Raw genomic sequence first — 26,135 nt, 5'->3', positions numbered from 1 at the left:
CAATTTGCTTTCAACATAATATTTACATGAATCCATGAACTATCAATATTACAATCATTTTGCTTTTATGCATGATCAACAAAGACTATCACAAATTCAACATTGTCCTATGTGATAGCCATGTTGCCATCCAATGCCAAAACACATATGAATTAAAGGAAGACTATTTACATATTATATTTGTATTATCCCCATACAATTGAGACTACCGAGGCACAAAAAAAGTCACCCAGGCACGCAAATAAAAAGCCTCGTTAGAAGCACCACGCGACAGTATTTGCAATATAAGGGGCATATAGTGCAGATAGTAAGTAATGTACTGTATGATTCACTACGTACAGTACCTACCTGGTTTACAGACTGTACACATAACTTATGATTGCTGTTTTGGTTAGCTGCTCTGAGAATATGATAACCACAATCACTCATCCTGAGGATAGGTTAGTAGGGGACAGTGAACACAATGCTGTACTGACTATGCTTACTTGCAGCACATTGTGCAATGTAGACCGCTTCAGTGGTTTGGTCTGAAGTAATGTTTATCATTACATTTTTTCATTTGACATAGCCTGTAATCATGGCAGGTGCTACTGATTACATTTTAGAGATTTCTCTCTTTTAACTCAAATGTTGCGAACTAAAATGCTGCCTGGGGGCCTGTCCAAACAGTAATTTCACTCCATTGTTCTGCTCTTAGAAATAAAGACTGAGTGTAGAATATAAGAATTGGGATGATAGTACTGCTGCCTAATTATGTTAATTTACTTCTTCCCCCCCCCCCCCTCTTCTGCCAGCTGTTACATTTTTGAGAGACCAATCAAATCCAAAAGTAGATCGCCTTAGTCCAGCATTTAAAACCTTTCCTCGTCAGGATTGGGTAATGTAAAAAAGTGACGTTTGAGTATCTCAAATGAGCCTTTTCACCGTCTGAACTTATAGCGCCTTCTCTACCACAATATAGAATCCCTTTTGTTCTCCAAACAAATATACACTGGTACGGTCAATGGTGTTTCTATAGACTTCCCCAGTCGAATATATTTTTTATTTATCCTAATTCCCCAGGCCAAGATGACAGGCTGACAGGTTGTTGAAGGTCATTGGAGCTGTGGCTCCTGGTCCCTCTGGAGCCCAGGCGATGGCCAGGCAGCATCCCAAACGCTCCCGCCTGCTCCGGGCCACAACGGAGACAAGCCCACGGGGGGGCCATGTCCCTGTCTCCGTGGAGACGAGGCGACGGGCAGGCCACGGCTCAGACTCACACCTTTCTGGTCAGCGCCTCCAAGTCTCAGAGGAGACCAGCCCAGCCTAGCAGCAGCAGTCACACACAACTTGTCCCCCCCCCCCTCACCCTCTCTTTTTGTTGTCTTCTTTAATGCCAGTACAAGCACATAGTGAGACGCCCCACCTCCAGTCTGACCTTCCTGCCCTGGCAGCACTACCCCTGTGAGGCCTGCTGGGAACAGTGGTGAGATGTGAGATGAGACCTACAAGTGTGGGCAGGGCCTGAGAGGGGATGGGACGCTCTGGGACAGCCCACGCTGTCTGTGGATCATGCTCCATTATGTTTGTATCGGGTGTGTGAATCCATGATTCCCAAATGCCGCCTCCTTAAAGATCTTTTCAAATCATTTCAAAATTGGCTGTTGCTGTGAGACAGGCTGGCCTAATTCAGTTCATTATCCCTGCTGATATACTGTATACCCCCACTTTCTGTTGGTATTCGTGTCATGTCTTTGTCTCTTATTACATCTACAATGTAATACTGTGACGGTGTTGTGTATCAAATACAGTATTGAAATGTGTTTACAATGACAGACCGCTTTCTTCAATCCATGTTCACAACAGTAGGCCTATTGATTTTGAGCAAGCCACGACTCTGTTCTTCTATGTCCTGATCTGAGAAATAAGTGTTAACCCCTTCATCCCTTTACCCCAGTGTGTCCTTACTGGAAGCCATATTGATTTGGTTTTTGGGAGCGTCCTCCCATTGCCCATGCCCTTTACCGCTGAGACTCATCTAATTGTTTATCTCTGGACACTTTCCTGTCTTCACTCCCTTCTGTCTCATTATGTGCCAAGATTTGACAAGTCAAGTCTCCCCACACTCTCAAATCTCGCTTTACAACATGTCGCTCGGCAGAACACTACAGATGGCTTGCTTCTCAACAGACCCTCCCACATGGAACGCTACAAACATGACAACAGAAAACACTTGCTAAAATACACAAAGATCGACACATAACCACCCACTATGGACCTGACTACACACACGTCACAAAGACAAGCAAACACAACCAGATCCCCCACACAGTAATTGCAGACACATTGATTCTACCATAAATGTGCTGACAAATGTTGAAGAACACTTGATACTTGAAAAGGAAAACTAGAAGGAGACCTTTAGTTAATGTTGGCAATACTGATATTGAAATAACAACACCACCAGCTACTAGCCAGAGCTACTTTGTTACATATTCTTGTATGTAGCTGTCCAACTGTCTCTCACAAGGCACAAAGGGAACATCTGTGTTACAGTCTTTTGACTAGCGTTCTTATTCTTTCTTTTTTAATTTATTGTTTTCTCACCAGCATTCCAAACACTTTCAGGCCCAAGGAAGCCCTCGGTCAGTATATATCAGTGAGTTAACTGCACAGAAGAGGGCTAGATCAATAAGCACATTCTCCGAGAGGAGCCAGAGAGAGAAGAGTTGGAGGCAGGCGCTGGGGAGAGAGGCAGGGAGCAATCAGAGCTCGGTGGATCTGTGTAGCTTCAGGAGCAGATCGATGCTCTGACAGGAGCTCCGCTTTGTTCTCTCTCTCTGCTCAGATGTTACACGTGCTTTACATGATTGCTTAAAGGTTTTTGTTTGCCTACTTGCATTTGTTTGTTTGTCATTTTGTGTTCTGTCTATTTAAACTATTCCCCCGTTGTCCATTTTGTTAGTAAGGTAGTGGACTAGGCCATGTCCGTGTATTTATCATTGAGTAAGACTTACATAAATAACAGATATATAGATATTTAGATTGTGTTGCAGTTTATTACAATGATCACAATCTGCTATTCAAAATGTCAGGATATATAACACAATTCACTAGGTCACAATTAGCTGATTTCTTCATTCACTCCACAACGATTCAACACAAGTTAATCCTGTTTGTAGAACCACGAGTTCTAAATATTGATGAACAATACCCAGGCTCTCTATATCTCAACAAGGGAGTAATGAGTCTCAAAAAGTGATTGACGCTTGTGTGTAAGTACCCATACAGAGAGGGCATCCTTGGGGTTTATTCCAAATTGAAGGGCAGTTTTCTTCTGACTGGAATGGTCTTAGACATCCTTTGTAATCTTCTTAGTCTCAAGGAATTTTTCTTCATCATTATTCTGAATTCCCCACTGCTTATGCCATTTCTCACATGGACACCTAAACCAAGTTAAGCAGTTGCCTCTCCAAATAAGCTTCCCAAAATTACTCCTAATAAGAACCTGTGAGTGTAGGCTGCTCCACTGAAAGGTGTTGACCGCAAAGGACAAGTAGGTGTCAATAGATCTGGCCATAGCGCCTATGGGACGTTGAAAAGCATGAGCTCCTTTCCAAGGCTTAATAAGACAGCACAGATGCGCCCTTGTCTCAGCATAGCTCTGTGTCTCATTGTACTTTGGCCTTCCAACCCTGCCAGCACAGGACCAGTATTGCTTTGGCCGCGTGAGAGGGTCTCATTAGGACAGGCAAAGGAAAAGCGGGGTCAAGGTACATAAAAGGTACCCCGAGCTAAGGAGCATGCCTCTAAGATGAGCTGGGAGCTCTACCACGTCCTAGTGCCACTCCTCTAGACCTCTGGCCCTCCCCGCCGTGACCTCCTATCGCCACCATTATTTGATGAAGCGGAGCATGATAATTATTTTGCGTGGATGGAGAAGGGGGCACAGTTTGAAAGGAGTGTGTCACTCTGAGGGAAAGGATAGCAGGGGATGACAGAAAAGAGAAAAAAATCTGAAAAAAAGATCAAAAGCGGCCCTTTCACTTTTCAGGCTCCAAAGAGGAGGAGGAACAATGGGGCCTGGGGTCTCCTGTCCTCTCTGGCAATTAGACTCAGCTGATGAAGTGAAAGGGATGAATGGCAGGGTTCAAGGCCTTCTCTAGGATTCACACAACAGGGTGTGTTTTTACCCTTCTTCTCCTTTATCTTCATCTCCCTTCAGAGTGGCAGAAATGCAGCTGAAATATTTCCAAAATGAAGACAATGTGGTCCAAGGTGCCAAATCTTAATCATGAGGGCTGATAAGATTGAGGGGGTGTAAGAGTCTGTGGTGAGGAATCTTTGCACATGACCAAAATCCCACTTATTAGAAACTACTTTTGTTTCACATACACTTCTACAGGTTGATCTATCTGTTTAGGTAAATGAATAGCTTGGACTTAATTCTGGATGGAAAGGTACAATACCAACGTGGTTAAAGCAGCTGGTACTCACATGTGGCAAATTGTTAAGGCGTGTGAATGTGTTGACTTATTTGGAGATATACTGTACCTGAAAGAGGGAGGTGGCCAATTAAAAATCAATTTCAGTACCATTTCATTGAATTTCTGCCTCTGTTTCAGTGACAAAGTAGTGTTATAGTAACATATAAGCCGGTATAAGCCAGTACATGTAAAAAACCTAGAAATCAACTTATTTTAAACTTAAAATGAACAAATAAGTTTAGCTAAAACATTGAAACAACACTGAGGTATCCAACTGACTCTTTTTGACCTTTACTCCAGCTCTTCAGTATCATTCTTTCTACTCTACTTAATGTTACCCAAACTCAATTTAGCATGAGGGGAGTTTTCTCCACCCCCCTCGGCCTGTTTTCTCAGCCATTGTTAATACAGTATATGGCGGTAAATGGCCCCAGAAGCCCAAACCATGCCGCCACACTGCACTAAAACCTTAAGATGCTTAGTGATATTCTTTAATCTGGCCCACTGATGTGTTTAAAGAAGCGATTCAGCTTTTCCAAACTTTGAGGGTTCAAAGTCTCAGAAGCATGGTGTCAGAATGCCAATGAGCTAAATAAAGAGTAGCCAAAATGGGCTTTGGGGGATTTGAAACTTAGGCCCCTTGAATCCCTTTGATCTAAACAGAATTACGGCCAAAATAATGCAGAATATCACATGCCAGGCACGGGGATTCTGCCAAAATATTCTCTATTTGGTATGTAGAATACAACGTTCCAGGTTCAATATGGAATGGTTAATATGAACTACATGTGGATTTCATCTAAATTGGATAGTTTGAGGTTCTTTGGAGAGAATATTCTTATGAGATCAGAGGATGGCCCATCTGAATGTTGTTGTATTGACCATCTCTAAATTAAACCTCCCACTGTTCTTTCATTCCCAAGACCTCCATGTGAAAATATATGTCCTTTCAGATGGGCAAGTTGCCCTGGTGTTGGTTTTGGCATCTTCATATATGACCTTCTCCCCAATCTTAATGCAATATCAAAGTCTTGCTAACATTATCTCAGATGGATAAATCACAGAAATAACCCCTTTCCTGTCATTACACAGTTAAGGAATCATACCATTAAAAACAGCTATGCTCTAAGGGTAATACAATTCATTTCTGCTCTTTCTATCAAATATTAGCATATGTGCCATAATATAAACATTTAAATGAGCTAATAATCAAATATGGCATTAATTAAAACCATCCATTATAATGGATTTTTATATTGTTATTGAAGCATAGATGATACCTAATTATCTGACTGTCAATGACATGAAACACTCAGGGACAGCAATATCAACAACTGATTACAGTTAGTAACAGAGGCACATATAATGTTAAAGTCAACATAGCAGAGTGAAATAATATCAAATGTTTTGGAGGACTACACTTTTCAACTATAATTGTGATGCCACTTCACCTTTTGTTATACGTAGGAGGAAATTAATATAATGTACTTTGCAATTAAAAATATCAACTTAAAATTGTATATATGATTCCATACACTTTTTGCTCACACAATTGAGGGTGAAAATGTCAAACTTTTATAATTCAACCTTTAATTACCATAATTCAACACACTAAATCTCTTTGCCAAGCCACTGAAATTAGGGTGTTCACTATGGTCAGGGAACCAGATTATTACCCCCCCCCCCTGCCCCCCGGCCCAAACATGTCACATTGATTTTCTAGGGCAAAGAAAACTCCCAGAGCAAAAGTTTGACAGAGTTTTTAAGGACAATTAAATGTGAATGGACTTAATTCCAGATACAATATACTCCTGTCATATACTGCAGCTTGTCAAAGTACTTTCAAATAACTAAACAACAGGGGTGCCTGGAAAGGGCAACACATTATAGCCAGAAACTTTAGCAGGTGACATGAGAATTGACTTTTCTTCAGAACAGCATTTGTATATGTGAAGAAAAGAATCACTGGTTTCCTTTTTTACATGATTTTCGAACTTGACAAATATGCACCATGTTAAAATCCACAGATAATGAACAAAAAGCCAGGACTCAATATTCAGTTTAGTAACAAAGGGACAGATCAATTACAATACTGCTAAAGAAAAGGGGAGTAGGGACTCTTGCCAGATAATGTCCATCTTGCTTTAATTGTCCACATATTTTTATTTTTCCAGGGAGACATGGCCATTACTTCACAGTCACCACTTATCAGAAGAATCTCACAGGATTAATGGTTTCACTTCTGCTTGTAAGAAATGTTTAAATTGTCCGGATTATCACTGCAAGAAAAAATAATGGTTATTTGTCATTGTGTTAAGCAGTGAGAGTGAGTAATCTAACAAAACAGTTAAGCACACTACTAACCCTTCAGGGGAATGCAGCCAGGTTGAATGGGATACACATGTCAGACAGGCTACGCATAAAGCTGTGACATCTCTTGCCTACCATGTCAAACGTTTAGGCTATAACTTTCCGGAGACGTTCACAGAACATATTGTGTTGAATGTTGAGTCTGATTGTTAGCTATAGTTAGTTCAACTTATGTGGCAAGAAGCTAAGTAACATGATGGGTAGTCTTAAGTTGATTGATTTCTCAGGCAGGTAATAATTCTTACCATTCAGGTCCAAGGTAAAATTGATGGTCTGGATTGAATTTGAGACTCCCCTCCACAACAAAGACAGTCTATAGTACAGTATGCTGCTTGAATAACCACAATACACACTTTCAAAACAAAAAAGATATTCAAGAAGTTATACAGTATGTTTTACAATCCACAAAAAGCACAATGTGTGTCTATAATTTTAGCAATAATGCTTCGTTACTAAGCTAAACTAACAGAGGCATTTACAAAGCAAAGCTATCAAATAGCATGTAACTTAATGGTCTGTGTTTTAAAAGAAAGCCAATATCCATTCATACAGTATGTGAGAAATAGCCTATTCCAACCCACATCATGATACCGCTTGTACTATTGTGACTACTACTGTACAACACGGTAGACACAGGTCTTATCTGGTTGATTCAAAGTGAGCCCTTCTCCAGTGCTCTCAGGACCATGGTGCCCGCAACTTCCCCTCCTTACCTTTAAGTCGACAACTGATCTAGACATGGAAAACTAGAGGAGTGGACCCTTGAGCCAATCAATATCTTTACTCGATAAAATAAGTGTCAAGAAGAAACGAAAACAGACACTACATCTGTCAGAGGCTAGAATAGTACATCCATTATATAAGAAGTCTGGATTACTGAAACCTTGTCTATATCTTGTCAAAAACCTCACTACAGTCTCATGAAAAATGTTCAGTGACTATCTCAAAAGAGAGTACAACTATATTAAAATGAGAGTAAATTAGTGTATATATTTTTTATATATATATTCTGATGTGTGATTTATGATTAGAAAAGTATCTATGTAGTATCAAGTGTTTATTTATATTCAATTCAACAACCGTAGCCCCCACATTTCACAGATAGAGCTGGAGTTCCGGAAGGCAGATTTGTCCTATGGCAGAGCCTCTATACATTTGTACCGCCAAGGTACCGCCATTTACCTCTCCCTTTAATCGACTACATTATTTTTCTTGTCTGTCTCTTTCCTAGTATCTATTAGCCACTATCCACTATCTGTTTGTGCTGTATTTTCTCTCCTTTTTTCCCTATGAATGTTTTATATATTGGTGGAGAATGATTGTTCACTGCAATGAGGCCGGCCCCAGCCTCAGTAAGACAAATTGCTCCAGAACGCCTAAATGGCAGTCAATGATAACTCACTGTAAGGAGAGTAAGTGACTTCCAATGGAGTGGATGGGGGACGGAGAGTAATGGCAGAGCACAGGTGAAAAATAGATGTTTGGCTCTGTGTAATTACTCCATTAGGGGGCTCTCTGTTAATTTACCAAACCGCAGCAAGTGTTTTTACAGCATCCAGGAAAAAAGTACGGCGACTGGACCAAGAGGAGTCCCACAAGTCTTAATAACACCCTATCAAAACAGACTCTATGAAGTGTTAACTAATGGCCAAATATGCACTCTATGTATGGTCTAATAGCACAAACAACAGCTACTCCACAGTTAAGTACACTCATAGATGTAAAGATAAAGTTCATTTATTGACTTGACCAATGAATTACCTGCAGTATGGCTGCACATGTTTAGACAGCTTCAACCTCCTCATCGCCCGCTGTTGAGCGGATCAGCTGGGAAACATTCAAATCAAGGTTAGCTATAAAAATGGACAGACAAACATAATGATCACAATTTTATTGGACCATTTGGTGTCAGGCAGCAATACAGCCTGTAGCAAACTAGACAATGGAAGCATGAAAAAATGCTGCAATATGGTCTTGAGTTTTGTCTGACCATACAATCTGCTTTGTTAAGTCAACTTTAAAAACACTGCTAAGAGCGGTGCCCACGGCTTCATCACTGAATCTCAGATTGACCTTAAGACTCGTCTCTTACAGTACTTCCCATCTGTTAGGGTCCCATCCCGGGATACATCCCGACGGGCTTGGGCTTTAAACCTGCTTTGCTTTCTTTCAGCTATCAAACCTTGATAGGGGGCTATCTTATTGGTATACTGGGTGAAGTACTGCAAGTGCAAAGGAGTTTCAGTCTGGGAACTTATTCAGAGTGTGAAATCCTGACCATGGCTGGGGATGATTGTGTGGTCCAATGCTAATCCTTCACCAGCTATGTAATTTGTAGAAAGGAGTGTTATTGTTTCTCGGCTTGTCTCATGTTTCAAACTTTGTGTAACTGATTTGCAGGTAATGAACATTACTAAAGAGTGAAGGCTATGTGTGAGAGGGAGAGAGAGAAAAACATTATAGTAATATAGATTGAAGTGAGGAGACATTTGCTTTGTTGATCACCATATCATATTGTCCTGTGAGGGTCTATCAACACATTATATCTTACAATACATCTGTGACTACATTGATGATGCTGAATATACTTTATAAACGAGGCTATAAAAGCTGTAAAGTACACTATAATAGTAATTTTAATCAGCTTCACATTACAGTGTGTCTGTCTTATAGGCCTACGGCTGAATCTGGACCGTGTTAAGGCCACCCCAGAACAGACAGTAGGAAAAATGAATTACCCACTATTTGAAAATAATATATTGCAATGTGTTGTGTGTATTGGTGCATTGACTTACTGTTTGACTGTGTCGGATGTAGGTAGGTGTATGAATCGCTAACAACTCATACACCGAGTTATCTCCACGATGACACCATGTTTTGTATGCAATGCTTAATTTGTATACTCGACATAAGCATGGTATGTGGGTTTCACCTACCTGTAGTTTCATTTTAAATAACTGTTGTTCACTCTCCCGATCATTGTTCAACTGTTTAACGCATACATGACACCGTGCATTTGCTAAAGGAAGGATTCAAGCGCCCAACTCTCCTTCACGCGCATGTCTAATTTTAAAATGCGGACTACGGCGCCGCTCAGTGGACATGCATGTACAGTCAGGTCCATCAACATGATTTCCTACTGTTCGGCGCTGATGATTCTGGACATTTTTCCGTGTTGTCAATAATGACTTTAATGATCTGCAAATTGATTTATAGTCGAAAAACGGAAACATCATTGCCTACTCAGTAAGACTACTGGGATATTATGGTTCAGGTTTATGTTTTTCATGTTCGGTGGATTTACTTTTGAAGGCCTAAATAATATTATTGTAGTATCAAAAAACATTCAGGGAGGATATAGTTCTGCAGCCTCGCAAGCATCTACGTAAGTAGCCTAATATTATCTATTTTCTTGTTTTATATTGCACATTTGATGAAGGCTACAGTGGATTGCTACATAACTTGACACTAACCAGAGTAGCCTACTACATTCTTAAAAGTGTTATACAAACATGAAATAAAATGTCATGTGCAATTTATAATTTAAATACAAGTTATTAAAGGTATGCATGACAGTTCATAGGTAAGCCCAAACTTCTTATATGTCTTAACCCAACATGTTAATTGTCAACACTCATTCATAATATTTAAATTCATGCATATATTTTCGTTTGGTGATATAGGCCATATTCACATTGTAATCTATCCAATTCACCTGACCCTTTGTTATTCACATGGCTCGTGTGGTGTGTGTGTGGTGTGTGTTGAAATAACATACACTTTATATAAAGTATCAGCACAGCAGCCATATTTTCATAGTATCAGAAGCCTTGTTTGAATCCACACTTATCTTCAGAAAAGGATCCTCTGTGAGCAGAGTGCAGTATTTTATGAGTGCAAAACCCCCAATGTGGAACAGTGTGTGTTCTGACCTGTTTAAAAAGCAAGGTTTACCTTGGTTAGTTTTGATTGATTAATTAATAACAGATCATTGAGCATGCATGCTGAGATCTAACTGAGGCCTGGCCCATGACAGAGTACGGGTTAGGCTGCTGCCTTGCTCTGGGTGTAATTGTGTGTGGCTAGGTGGCCTCCTGCACTGCAAGGGAGGGAGAGAGCCTGCCTCCTGCTCTCTGGAGCAGCCTGCCATAAAATGCTCGCAAGCACCTCCCTATGCTAACACCTAACTACAGAGAACAGAGAAATACTGCAAACACTCAATGTTTTCTCTCGCCATATGTAATTGTGAAGGAACTATCTCATTAGGTAATGCTGTACATGTATACATTAAATATAGTCTGCTTTACATGAAAGTTTTTTGTGTCCTGAAAATAGTATTACTCCTCAAATATAATTTTGACAATTGTTTGGACTTAAAACATATCCTCATTTTGAAACCATTTACACATTTATGTTCTAGTAAATTGGTAGTTTCCATTTGATATAAGCCATTGTTTGCTCTAATATAATTCTGTCACAGTTGAATTGTCTTTAGATTAAACATCTGTTTCCATACAAGGTGCATGATTTGTTGTTCCATATCCTCCACTACCACAACTGGTTGGTCTGCATTGGTGCCCTTTTGTGCACAAGCAACAAACGAGTTCACAGCGTCTGTGGTCTAGGCTTCTCCGGGTTTCCGTTGCAATAGATGGGCTACCCTTTATCTCATGCTAATGTAGCACAGAAAAGATATCTGCCTTTAAAGACACGCCAGTCTGTTAAAAAAAGGCTTTGCCTAGCATTTGAAGTCATAAAAGTGACAGAAGACTTCAAGAGGAAGACCCCAGACTGGCAGTCTTTAAGATGACTGAGAGGAGAACAGGCGACATGCTTCTTCTTCCCATCCAGAGGAATATTCTGTGGCCAAGCTTGATTATTAGAGATGAAGGACAGGCTGAGAGGATGTGGAATTGTTAAGTCCTTGAATCCTTTCACCAAAGCCTTCCATAGTAACATTATTCTGCTCTTCGTTTCTACAGTATGCAGTTGAAGGTGCATCCTTGTCCTTGATATATATATTTTTTTCTTTTCAGGATTAGCTCAACTTGAGATGCATTCAGACTGATTATACAAATGGAAAAATAATACATACGATTTCATATCAATCACCCAACTCATCAGAATGATTTCTTATTTTCAAATTTAAGGTGATGAACTATATAGACGTAAAAGCAAATAACTAAATTGTCATTCTCCACAAAAATATATTAATATCTTATACACTAACACATGACACTACATTTCTGTCTTAACTCAAAAGCAATTTACTGAATGATATTTGGAATTATATTGCATCTCAGTGTACTATTTGTGAGCGCTGGGTGCAGTCTGTGCCATAAACCAGTTTTCTGGTGTTATGTGACACACTGAGCTTGGATTCAGGACCTCTGCGCACTGAATGTTGCCTGCCACTAAAACCCTCCACGTGAAAAGCTGTGTTTCATTTGTAGCTTTGCTATCCATTATTGTCAGCATACTTGATAAGTCCTAAACCCTAAAATGAGTCCCAAATGATTTCAGACTAGACTGAATATTGCACGGCAGGAGGCTGAAAATGAGACCTTCCCGCAAGAGAGTGCCTGCAGCGCGTTCTACATGGTGCAGAAACCGGGAGTTTTCATGCTGCGTGAAAACACACTCTTTGACCATGCAATTATATATTTATTAACAACTCGTAGTTGTTGTTAGTTGTAGAAAGAAAGAGGGAGGAGATGTAAAAATGCAGTGAAAATAAGGGTGGCCTTGTAGTTTTGTGTGAGGAAAGAACAGTAACAGCGCCGATATCAGAGTGCAGACCGTAATCAGTGACTCATAAAATAAGGAGTTTTCTCACCCTCTCAGAAGCAGGCACACAGCACAGGGAAACTGAGTCGTACAGCTCAGTCACATGCGTAGTATGAGAGCGGCATCAGGTTCAGTAGAGAGGAAGCTGGCACAGATTGATTCTTGAACTGTCAATACTGCTGAAAATCAGATCCCAGTGTTTGGAGATTAGCCTCCAGCAGTGGCTGTGATGTCGCACATGATGCCATAGGTGTGTTAAGTCACACTGCAGACAAGGAAACAACACGTGTGATTATTTTACTTGGTAAAGTGAAACAGACATATTTCAGTGTTTCTGTTTTATTGATGGACATATTGGTGCCCAGTATAGGTATCACAGTATGGTCTTTCAACTCTGGAATAAAATCCATGATTTAACAAAATCATAGTTTGACATTTGAAGTCATCTCCCCGAAATCTGGTATATTCTTAAAATGCAGTTATCATTAGACACTAACATTTACCATATAGAGCTTTAGATTGATTGAATTTTATTCCACAAGGTTGAGCCAACGACACAATTTTCTCCCAAAAGTAAAGATTTCAACTGGGAAAAGTCAAACAACAAAGCATGACTTAATCATGGAAACTTCAACACACTCTGACCTTTGGGAGGGATCCATATCTCGTTTTCTATAAGAAACGATGACAATGGCAAGCAGTTGTGTGTCCTTTGTGTTTTGTGGAAATATTGAGTGTTTGAAGTGTTAACACTGACACTAAGCCTCTGGGGGCGAATGGTGAAGGAGGCGTGTCACACAATGGGATGGGACTTGGATCTTTGCTTCCAGTCCTCTGACCTCTCACCCTGGCTGGTTTTCAGGGTTGCAGTAGCCTGAGCCCTTGGGGCCAGTGTCTGCTTTGATCACATCATGAATTTGCTCGCATAAAGTACTAAGTAATATAATAGGAGGCACACACACTGAAAATGCTCTAATACATACAGTATATACTGTATTACCACAAATTATAACAACTGAAATACTTGTTTTATGTTAATTGTAAATAGAATATGTCATCAGAATTTAGATTAAGATACCTAGAACTACAGAATGTAAGAACTACAGATACAGTATACGTTTTTGGGAAGATTTTCAATTTACTCCTTGCCTCTCAGTAAGGCTTATTTTTAGCTGTATTAGAGACCCAAATGTCTTGGCAAACCAGTGAACATTCCTTGTCATGGAAATGACCTTTGTAAATGATTATTAGAACTTTGGATGACCATGTTTTTGCATAATCCTTCTATATTATATGCCTCCAGTCTCCAATGATCCATTGAGGCCATACATAAAACAGTGGGCCATCTGCACCTGGAGCATGGCTATCAGCTGTATTTTTTTCTCTCTTTGGTTTAGCTTTTTCCTGCTTGTGTGTAGCCTGACCCTGCACTTCCCTTTTCAGGCTACAGAAGCCAAACCAAAGGGAGCTTTCAAAGGGGACTGTCTGCTCGAATCAAGTCAGGGGCCTTTTTAGAATCGGTTCAGAGATCATAGCAAGTTGAAGTCGGGGAAGAGGATGACCCTCTCCTCCAGGCTTGATGGGATCTTGGCCCAGTCAAACCCAGCAGGGCTCAGTCTCTGGACAGCTCCGTCTCTGCAGGCTTTGACTCTGTGATAGTGGGAATGAAAGAGGGCACCGAGAGAGCAGCAGTTCTGATGTGTCAGGCTCAATGTCCTGGCAGTCTCACAGAGCAAACTGGGCAAAGCAAAGGACACAGCCAGCAGGCACGGGGCCAGAACAAGACCCCAAGATTGTGCGACATGTCATCTAATGGCTGTCCTTTTGTTTTAGGTTTATGCATCCAGGATGAGTTGGGGCCAATGATGAAGGTCAGTGTTCATGAGACAAAGAGGAAGTCCTGAACCGGATATAGTGTACATGCAGTACAGCATAACAGATATGTCAAAGATGCATAGTTCAGAGTACGGGTCACATATGGATAAATGTCATTGTACTCATGTCAAGTTGCATATGGGATAATCAGAGTCTTGTGATTTCTTATTTTAATTTTAATTTAGTTGATTCGTTGTGGTACCAAACTCCTTGAATCCTTTTCTTTGGTGGTGACCATGCCGTAAACTGCACTCAAAGAGACTGATTTGGTTTTCAAGTGTATGTTGTGTACAGCAACTGAGCATTTGGCTGCAGTCCCACACTTTATTGGTGTGTAGATTAAGCATATCAAAGGCTGGGGACTCCAGGTTTTTACTCACTGTAAATGTTTCTGCAGGTTGTGATGGTAGGGAGCTAACAGACGTCTTGTTGACTCACAGGATTATTCCCTCTGTGTTTCTGACCCTGCCCTGCTTGACTTGGGTTCCCCCTACCCCCCGAGATCCCTGCATTCATTAAGATTACGTATTTACTTAAAGCCCTGCGTCTCTTTACATAATGGCTAGTAGGTTTCGTGGAATGGCACTGTGTGTTTCAAGTGCTCAGCGGTGGGGAGAGGAGTGAATTTTAAACATGGTGTGCCTCGCCTTGCCTCGGCATTGACCTTGCTCAAAAAGCCCAGTGATCTCATTCTTCGCTTCAGTAGAATGCTGCTGATTCTCCCTGTTGCACTGTTACTCCTGTTAGAAAGGAGCTCTGTGTTGGCTGACAATGGCATATCACTGCAGGCAACACTCTCTCTCTCTGTCTCTGTATGTTCAACGAAATAAGAGAGAAGGAAAATGGCTAATTTCATAATGCTTTGATATGGAGATGTAGACTGACCTGTTTAAGTACTTCAAAGAGAGAAATTAACCACAGGAGAACATAATCCAACTGTATTTTGAAAATCATAGACCGAAAATATGAGGGCGGGGTGAGGAGGGGGGGGGTAGGATTCCTTCTTTAACTGTGGAAGTCTATCCCTATGGTTATTAGCAAAGACGGGGCCTAATGTGTATGGCTGCTGCTGTGCTATTCACATTTGGATGCAGATAAGTATTGACAGTGATGGTCTAAATCCTAAAGAACATTTCATACTGTAGCTGACTCAGCTAATTGAGTCACTGTCAGTGACTGACATAACAAGAGAAAAAGTGCTGATGCACGTGGGCAAAGTCGTTTTTTGGGGGGGCAGCGGACTGTTTTTGTTGCATCACACCCAGAGAGGAAGTCCGCCTTGTATAGTGTATATCCACTAGGGGCTTGGGGAGCCAGAGTAGCTTACAGAGCAAGAGGGGCCGAGGCACTCTTTTTAACTAGCTAGCGACGACATTTGAACTTCCGGATCCAGTGTTATATACCTGTTTACAAATGCTAGATATATGTCAGACTAGTCTGATGATTTACGAATACGTTTTAGCCAGATTAGCAAGTATGTCTCTTTTTGAATTGCAATTGCTGGAGCTTTAACAACAAGAGTTTGAATTGCTATCTCTACTCAGGAGTAGAATACTAAAAATACTGAGAAAATGCAAGTTCGTCCACTGAACACTACAAGAGGGGACAATGGAGAATTACACGTCTCTTGTCCAACCTATGTGAAGCATTGACGAGGAAAGACATTTTCAATACTTTCAGATGTCGGTTGCCAGAGTTGATGACTTGCCACTCAAATCTCGCACCAGAGAACTCACAGCTTGCCCGTAAGTGCTGCAGAAAGGCAGTCTGTGGCCCTTGAGTTTTTGGTGAGTGGCAGCACACAGCAAAGTATCGCTAAGAGCTATAACTTGTAAGCTAGGAATCTCTACAGTTTGTGCCATCGTCACAGAAGTGTGCCAGGCTATCTGACATGTCCTGAATGAGACTTTTGTTGCTTATCCCTCTGTGGTACAATGGGCAGAAATTGCCAGAGATTTTGGGGATTGTTTGAATTATCCGTTTTGTGCAGGAGCTGTCGACATCACGTTCGGATCCGATATCCGACAAACTCGGGCAGCGATTACTATAATTTCAAGGGCTTTTTGTCAATGATCTTGATGGCAGTTTGTGATGCAAGACACTGGCCATATCCAGGTAAGATACACTAAATACATGTGACTATATATACATATGATGTGAAAATTATACAAATATAGACATTGTAATGATATGCCTCACATAAAAGTGATCTCGCCTCCCAATAAGAGGATGGAAGCCTATGTCCAAAGCATAGGCTACACAGTTGTTACAGGACACATTTGAGGGCCCCCGAGTGGCACAGTGGTCTAAGGCACTACGTCTCAGTGCTAGAGGCATCATTATAGACTCTGGTTCAATCCTAGGCTGTATCACAACTGGCTGTGATTGGGAGTCCCATAGGGTGGTGTGCAATTGGCCCAGTGTCGTTAGGGGAGGGTTTGGCCAGGGTAGGCAGTCATTGTAAAATAAGAATTTGTTCTTAAATGACTTGCCACGTTAAATATTTTTTTAAATAGCCTTCATGTTCTTGTTCAATACTAATGGCCTAGATGACTACTGTTCAATACTGGCCTTGATGACGCCAAGAAGATCTATAACTACCACCACTCAAGAGCCTGGAAAATGTCAGAGAACTGCTTTGGGATCCTTGCTGCAAGATTGAGGATCCTGGGACAGACCCTTGAGGTTGTCCCAGAGAAAACGGAGACCATTGTGAAGGCCTGTGTGACCCTCCACAACTATCTTTGCACAACAGACACTGACAACACAGATTCATCAACACGGTACATCCACCCCACGTTTGTTGACCACTCCACACCCACTTCCAGGAGAGTTGAGACAGGTGGTACAAGAGGACATCAGTTTCCTGGACCCAAGAAGCATGTCGGCAGACAGTGCATCCAAAGTTGCTATAGACATACGCAACAACTACAAGGATTACTTCCTCAAACCAAGTGTCTTTCCAGGATGCTATAATCACGTGTGGCACCCTACAATAAATGTTGGAGTGTTGTTTGGAAAACGTGTGCACACATACTTTCTCTTCTTCTGGTTGATGACCATTTGTGTCAAGTTGTGAGCTACATACTTGGTTTTGCTGTTTGGATTATGCAGTTTCTTACTTATTCACACTTTACAAATCACAATAAAGAGTACTACAAAGACAGTCACTTCATCCTTGTTTTAGTTGTTCATATATTATTGGGGAGGCTATAACCTCAAGACATTTACCTAACCTTGTTATGTGTAGTGGCCTTTCAATGAGAACGTTCCTGCTATGGTAAATGGGTGAGAGTGGCTGTCCAGCTGTAGACAAGGCTAGACCCTCAAGAAATTAACCTCATCTACAAAACACAAGGTTGTACATGGTCATGTGTAGTGGCCTTTCAATGGAGACCTTCCTGCTTTGGTACATGGGTGAGAATGAGTAGTCAGCTGTAGACAACAGACCCCCAAGACATTAACCTCATCTACATGACTCATGTAGAAAGCAGTACAAGTTTACTGAGTGACTGATTCAAAACAGTAATATTTTCTGTACAAATAAGTACAAATAACCAGGCAAATACATTTGCAGACCTTTTATTTACTATCACAAGAGGAAAATAGTGCAATGTAATACAGAGGTGAAAGTGTGATGAAATGGGAAATAAGAGAAAAAATGAAGTACCACCAGTAACATGTGAATAAGGAAATAAGTATACAAAAAATGGAAAACCCTTTGGGGTGAGACAAACGGGAGATGTTGATCAGCAGACACCATCCATGGTACCATGCTGTCGTAGACGGTCTTGGCTGGACACTGCTGCTGTTACTGTAACTTCTGCTGACGTTCCTTTAAGTCATCCACCCGCTGCATGATGTCAGTGCCCAAAGGACCGTCCGTTGAAGCTGGGTCAGGGAGATGGGGTGGAGGTTGATGACGTTTCAGGGCAGTGAGCACGGGTGCTCCTGGATGGTGGGTTGGGTGTTGGTGAGAAGGGCGGAGAGGTGATGAACTAGGCCAAGGAGATGATGAATCAAAGGTTGATGAACCAACTGTAGATGGGTCCTCAGGGCTCAGCTCCTTCTCAAATCAAATCAAATCAAATATCATTGGTCACATACACATATTTAGCAGATGTTATTGCAGGTGTAGTGAAATGCTTGTGTTCCTAGCTCCAAAAGTTCAGTAGTATCTAACAATTCACAACAATACACACACACCTAAAAGTAAAATAATGGAATTAACAAATACATTAATATTAGTTTAAGCGATGTCTGAGTAGCATTGACTAAAATACAGTAGAATACAGTAGATACATATGGACTGTCCAAAACACCACCCCCCTCCAACACCTACAAGCAGATCGCAAACACATTAGAATACAATGCAAGCGATCTTAAAACATCTCCATGGGCTTCTTTTACCCAAAATAACTGATTTTATTAACATCTCAATCTAATTAACTCACTCAACACACTGTCTGTTTCTGATGTTTGAACTAGCCCTGCTAATCATTATGATAACACAGACACTGATTCTTTCCCACTTACAATTTCTAGCATCCAGAAAAGAGCTGATTTAACATGTTCGAACTAGGTCTGCTAAACATACGATCACAAACACACACACTGACTGTACAAAAGGACTCGGCTGCATGACGAGTGCATTCCGTATCTGGCATATTGGTGTCTGTCTTACGATGTTTTTTTATTTAACCTTTATTTAACCAGGCAAGTCAGTTAAGAACAAATTCTTATTTACAATGACGGCCAATGACAGCCTACGTGAACACGAAGCCAATCCAGTTGTCTGATAATCAGTGAGACACACACCAGTGGCAAACCCACTCATTTCCTTCACCCGTTTCAGATTGCGAACCTGCCAGTCCCGAATCTTTCTCCATATTTTTTTTGATATCACTATCGATGTTCAAATCTTCCTCCAGCTGTTGTCTTTTGCTTGCTTGTCTGAATACAACTACATCGAAGAGCTGTAAAGATTCTCGTATTGTCTCACCAGCACAGACACTCCTCCAAACTGGACATAGACGAAATAAAAATAACAAAAAAGGAAACTTGGAAGTAGTAGAAGCGAAGTAGCAGGACGTTCATCTCTTCTGTGTTTATACCAGAAGGGATACTGGAAAATATGTTATGTAGACACAGAGGCGGGACTTCCTTTGCAAAACTTACTCAATACTCACCTTCAGTCTGCGCAAGGAATGATACTTTGGGTCTCAATTTCCAGGTAGGAAAAAACAGTGTTGGTTGACGGAGCATATTACAAGGAGCCACCTCTTTTGTGACGAAAAATGACGTTCCAACACTGTGCTACGCTCCGTCGCCTCTGTTTGCGAATTGTCTGTAGACCCCTTAAGTGACCGCTTATGTCGCTTATGTCTGCAAACCAACCAACTTCATACTATAAGTGTCATCAAGTATTTTCACCGCTTTCTGGAGTATTGCGAACTGCTGTAGTGCAATGGTCGGAGCAGTGTGCTTCTGCTTCGAGCATCACGAGTTCGTGCCTGGTGCTCTGCAATCTTTTTTTTGGAGAGTGCCAAGGAAGGCATATATTGACGATCTCAGGACCTTTTCGAATGCAGAAATAAAAATGTATTTCTAGTGATCAGGCTAGTTGCTGAGCAGGATGAGCAACCCATGGTGTCAAAAACACTTAGAAATGTCTAAATTTGACCTTTCGAGAAACGTGGATAAACATCAGAATCTGAAGTAACATTGGAAAAATCAGGAGCTCATGTTAGCCCACTTACATGCTCCAGCATTCAAAAGTAGCCCTGCTTATGGCTATGAAATAACTGTAAATTAATAATCATATCAATGGGTGGAATCAGAGAATTAATGGCTGCAACAACGGTCTGACAAGCACATCTGACACCTGGCGCTGAATAACAAATTAGGCTTAATTAGTCAAAGAACATTATTTTTTTTTGAACAAGATAATAAGTTGTTCGAATGACATTAGTATCTTGTTCGAACAACTTACTATCTCGATTGAACAACTTACATAAAATCGAAGTCTTTTTTGAGAGGGTTGAGGACTTCACGACTTCTGTATATTTGTATATTTTGTCATTTGTATTTTTATGTTAAGCTCACATAATCATTTTAAAGTTTCCATTAAGGTAATAGTATAAATGTGGCAAAAACATGTGTCGACATTAATAAATGCATTTCTATAGCTTCCTAAATATATTTTTTTAACAGTTGGGGAGTGCCAAGATGGAGGTGCTGTGGCTTCAAAACAGAGCCCCCTTGTTAGTCATCTAGTGTATACATAAATCATTGTTCAAGACACAGAGACTTTCAGGTCAGGAAAGGTCACAGAGGTAACATCCTTGCGTGAAGGCCACATTGTTCCACCCACTTATATGGATCAAAGGCTTATATCAGATGGCCATGAGCTGCCTGTTGCACCACCAGGGCCTGCGATCTGTACTGCTCTCCACTTGGTTTATCTAGCTGTTGGAGTGGAGAGCCTCTCCTGTCCCACTACGTTCTCTGTTGTTTAGGGACAAACATGACTAACAGGGTGTGTCTGAGCCATTTGACAGCACCTCTTTGGGGAGTCACTCTCAGAAAGAGGATATCCCAAAGTAATGCTGTTGTGGTTTACATTGAAGACAAGCCACAAGGGAGTCAGACAACGACAGGGCAGGATCTTCCCTAGTCTTTAAATCTAAGTGAAAGGCCACTTTAATATTAGGTGTTCAATGTTCTCATTGGGGCCAGTCGTAGGATTTGACATTTATGAAGTGCTTTAGGAATGTGTGTTATCACTTAAGTGGCCTTTATCCATGGCTTTATGTGACTGGAAGCATTTATTAAAGTGACACACAACAGTTACTTTAAAACTTGGGCTGTCAGTGCTTGGCTGTCCTAGTCTGCAACTTGGGGTTAGGAAGGTTAATACTGCCAAGTGCTCAAAATTCAAATCGAGACAGGAGGAGCTCATTGATGAATGACTGATAGTTGACCCCACATTTCACTTGTCATTGTCTCCACTAGAGGTTTGTCAGAATAGGTTTACAGCTTATCCCTTTAGTTGTCTCCATCTTTCCTCTGCGTTGTCTCCATCACAGCAGATAAGTCAATCCCTTATCACAACTCATCGCCAGGCCTGATTAAATAGGATCTGCTCTACAATCAGTTTCCCTAACCTTAGGGTTATGTTTTAGATGATTGTGTGGTCAAATTGACAAAATAATGCAACAGGCGAAATGAAGAACAAGTTCTGTTTTATCTACTAACATAGTTCACAAGTTGATATATTTGTATTTTATTTGTTCAAATTTATGAAAAAAACAACGGTATTAGGCATCATACCGTGGGTATTTCAAAATACCCTGGTATACCGCCTAGTGTGTGTGTGTGTGTGTGTACACATGCACAGCTTCTGATCTACCTGGGAAATTCTACCCAGTGAAATAGACTATTATTGCAGGCAGACTCAGTCAGAAGTTACATATTCTTTGGAAAAGGCATTTTAAGAACTGTAGGCTAAACATTTTGTTCCTTGAAACCTTGGTGAAAGTTAAAAAGTGACTAGCCTAACCATGTTTTCCCTATCCTAAAAATGACCTTTAGATATGGACACTTGCCAACAGAACACGTGATACCACTTCTCTGTCACATGCTATACAGCTAGATGGTGATCCCAAAGCGGCCTGATTTGGTCACCTTTGACCTCCAACATGCCCATGTCTTGTGGAAGGGCTGATACCCACATTTGACCCAATGTTTTGCCCTTTCCAGAATTTAGCTGGAGGATAAGATACTGGGACCTTGCAATGATTAGGGCAATGTGTCAGTCAGAAGCATTTCAACTCTAAGCCAGCAATTAGTCCTATCAACATTGGATCAGTAGTCTGGTTGAGGAATCATAGGACAAAGTGTACTGTACTCAACAAGCATGATTTGATTTGATTCTGATTCTTAAAGGTCAGTCCAAACAGACTAGGCTTGATGTAAGTGTATTACAAAGTTACTGCCCAAATACACCAGCGTGTTCCAACATATAACTTTTTGACACAACATTAAGACGTGGAGAGAAAGTATGTTAGACCTACGTTGAGGAGCATGTTACATACATCTATACATGTTGTATACTGTTCTCTTGGGATATATATTTTTTAAAGTTACCATAACATGGCCACCCTTTCCCCAACCAACACATTGATAAACCTTGAGGAGTGTCTGTGTACAGATAATGCAGAGAAAGAGACAAAGTACAAAGAATAGCCTACATATCAAAATGTTCTGGTAGTGCTGTCTTCTTGCTAGTCTCCACCACTGTGTCTTAGCTCCATTGATCATTGCACATGACAGTGAGTTGGCAATTATAACGTCAATAAGATGCTATCATCACTGGCCTGACTTCCCTCATCTCATCCCTGCACTGTACAGAAACCCTACTAGAGCAGACAGAATCCCCCTGAGTCAGTCTCCCCCCTGCCTACCCCCTGCCTAGCCCCAGCACCGCTGCACCACGCAGCCATTAACCACCATTACCGGCAGGGCCATTTCATGGTCAAAGAGCATTTCAGTGTTAGCTCTCCCTGGGGCTACAAACTCACCCATGTGAGTTTCAACCATGCATGCTGAGCTACATACTCAATGTTTTACATTTCCCCTATTCTTCCTTTTATTTTTTCCCCCCTAACATCTCCGTGTTGTGCACTTTGACTCTGCAAGTGTGACACAACGGAAGTTAACTGTACATGATCAATAGTGTGTAACTCTCAGGGGAATTGGGCAGTTATACTGAACTTCAAATGCTGCTAAAGGAAATGTATCCTCAAAGGCAAGTCAATGGTATGTTAAAGCTGGAATTGAATGCCATTTGTTTATTGCATCACTGTAACAATAACATAGAAGTGATGTCAGCGCTACATTCTGGAGGTTTGATCACACATTTCCCCAATAAATAAACCATCAAGGTCTCACCACAGAATTAGAGGTTCATCCATGTTTCTCAAATGTCAAGTTGTTCCAAATGTCAAATTCGAAATCTGTAAGGTTAAGTGTCGGCATTATGTCCGAAATCTTAAGGTTAGGCATTAACGCCATATTGTTATGGTAAGGGTTAAGATTTTGGAGAGGCTTAAAACAAAAATATCAGAAACAACATTCTATTGCTGGACTTGAACATGCTATTTTTGCCACCAAAGACAGATGTTTATGCCCATTCACCATCCCAGTCCATAATACAAAACTGAAACCAGCTTGAAGCTAACAGTGCTCACCATTGCCCCTAGTGGCCAGTCATTTGGAACTGCTTAAATGTTAACCAGCCTGATTATGGTTCAGATTGTGTTAAATCCTCCATCGGCCAAAACATATTACTCAGCTTACTTTCCATGCCAAACGTTAACACCGGGTTTGAGTCCTGCACCTAAAAAAACAGATGTAATGTCTAGAATGGGGTTGCCTTACACAGGAATGATAAGAAATGTCCTATAGGTGCTAAATCTGTAACAGTGTTGGGAGTGGGGTGAAAGCTGATATTTATGCTGGTGTAGGATAGTAATTGCTTCCAAATGCAAATATTTGGGGCTTCTCTCAACCTTATTTCCACTATCCCCCTGTGTGGAGACTGAGTCACACGTCGGAGCATCTGGAATTTTTCAAAAATAAAGTAATCAAAATTGACGCCATGCTGCTCTGTGAAGTTTATTCCCAAGAGTAAGCAATCTGGCTCACAATCAATATGCAGTGTAAAGAAACGTTTTCATTAACAAATAGCAGTGCTTTAAATGATATATGATATTATACAGCAGTGTGGAACATAGCATGCAGCTGTTGTCAGCAGCAGACAGTGCAGTCTTGTGAGGGGGCTGACTGCCATCTGGCTGATCCCATTGTGTTGAGTTAAAGCTGAGTTTAGCCTTCATGTTCGAAATCTCATGTTTGACCAACCTGGCAAATTTTACTTGTGTTATCTTCCAACCTCTATGCATTTGCTTCAGACCAATTCTCTCACTTTCCATATACTGTATACAAGTGGAGGCTCATCAGCGAAGGAAGGGGAGGACTATCCTCATTGAATTTCATAAAAATAAAAATAGTGAAACATTAAAAAGTTATCATTTTTAGATAAAACTATACTAAATATATTTACATCACCAAAAAATGTATTAAACACACTGTTTTGCAATGAAGGTCTACGGCAGCCTCTAGCACTCTGTAGGATAGCACCATGGTGTAGCCAGAGGACAGCTAGTTTCCATCCTCCTCTGGGTACATTGACTTCAATACTAAAACCTAGGAGGCCCGTGGGTCTCACCCCCTACCATAGACTTACACAGTAATTATGACAACTTCCGGAGGGATGTCCTCCAACTTATCAGAGCTCTTGCAGCAAAAATGTACATGTTGTCCACAATTAAAGGATCAGAGAATTAATCTCGTACTGAAAGCATAAGCTACAGCTAGCTAGCAGTGCATAACATGTGGTGAGTAGTTGATTCAAAGAGAGAGAAAGACAATAGTTGGAACAGTTTTTAACAAATGAATCTATCCAAAAATGAAGGAGAAGCAAGAGGGAGAGAGAGAGAGCTAGCTATATTTCATATTTTTGCAGCTAGCTAGCTAGTTTAGCCTACTCAAACACCTGGCTGAAACATAGAGGGATGCTATGTTACCTAGCTGGCTATGGCTATCCAACACTGGAACTCTTCAAAGTCAAGATAAGCTTTTGATTATATTGATTTATTGCCACCAGGGCCCACCAATGTAACTGATAAACTGCTTGCTAACTGTACTTTACTACATGATTGTAACGGGTTTACTAACGTGTTAGTTCTAGTAGCAATGGTGTTGACTTTACGTTAGCTAATATGGTGACAACGATGTAGGCTGTGTGCAGCGGTTATGATATGAGGGTTTGGCTTTGAAAGGTTTTTTCACCTGGTCACAGACAGCTAATGTATTGGGCACTGACGTTCACAAGCGAAAGGAAAAGGTGAGAGGAGGAGTGCGAGAAGGAATGATACTTTCTGGCTGCTATGAAAGTGAACTGTGTTTGCGTGTGATCAGGGGTGTATTCATTTAGCCTATTCCGTTGAAAAGCGTTTCTTAAACTGAAGAAAATGGAATGAGGAAAAACATACCTGAATATGTCCAATAGAAACTCTTGTTTGCAACTGTTGCACTAATGATTACACCCTAGATCAGCTAGATGCAGGCAAGATTGTGCAAGGCGGTATTGAATGTGTCAATGTCTGTCACCTTGATTACTCAAAATTTCCCTCGACCTGTGCACCTACGTTGTAAACTTTAATTAATAGGCTAGGTTGTAGCAACTTCATGATGGGTATAGGGAAAATTTGAGTATCATGTAGTAAGTAGCCTAACCCTGTCCATGTTACATTGTCCTCCCTCATCTTAAACGGCACCGACCGCCACTGCTGTATACATCCACCTTGAGACATGTTCTATCAAATCTGACAACCAGGTCACCAGCACAAGTCAAAAAACAACATTATGAAATTAAAAGATGCTTTCTTTCTGCACAAGATAAATGCTATTTTCAACTATTCTGGAAACCTTTCTGTCTAGTTATGATTAAATGGGGCCCATATAGTCAATTCTGTGATGTACAGTATTATGCTGCATTTGCATTCAAGTAAA

The 26,135-nt window shown here is 40.9% G+C and overlaps 2 long non-coding RNA genes across 3 annotated transcripts in view; one reads left to right on the top strand and one right to left on the bottom strand.

Annotated features, from left to right (window-relative positions):
• Window positions 1–6,210: 6,210 nt before the first annotated feature.
• LOC109867356 (uncharacterized) lies at window positions 6,211–13,364 on the bottom strand. Of its 2 annotated transcripts, none has more exons than XR_002251791.2 (4): window positions 13,269–13,364; window positions 12,673–12,888; window positions 8,598–8,689; window positions 6,211–6,745 (listed from the first exon to the last, which is right to left on the bottom strand). It is a non-coding gene; the product is annotated as an uncharacterized LOC109867356 (long non-coding RNA). The 2 variants fall into 2 exon arrangements; XR_002251792.2 differs by having other exon boundaries at window positions 8,598–8,663.
• Window positions 9,971–26,135, top strand: part of LOC109867357 (uncharacterized) — a 76,476-nt gene continuing 60,311 nt past the window's right edge. The window contains exon 1 of the long non-coding RNA XR_002251793.2: window positions 9,971–10,221. This is a non-coding gene — a long non-coding RNA (uncharacterized LOC109867357). The remainder of the gene's footprint in view (window positions 10,222–26,135) is intronic.

The sequence above is a fragment of the Oncorhynchus kisutch genome, linkage group LG22 (genome assembly GCF_002021735.2).
Source record: "Oncorhynchus kisutch isolate 150728-3 linkage group LG22, Okis_V2, whole genome shotgun sequence".
Classification (NCBI taxonomy): domain Eukaryota; kingdom Metazoa; phylum Chordata; class Actinopteri; order Salmoniformes; family Salmonidae; genus Oncorhynchus; species Oncorhynchus kisutch.
The sequence above is the reverse complement of the archived record's forward strand: the minus strand, read 5'-3'. Positions and strand labels throughout refer to the sequence as shown.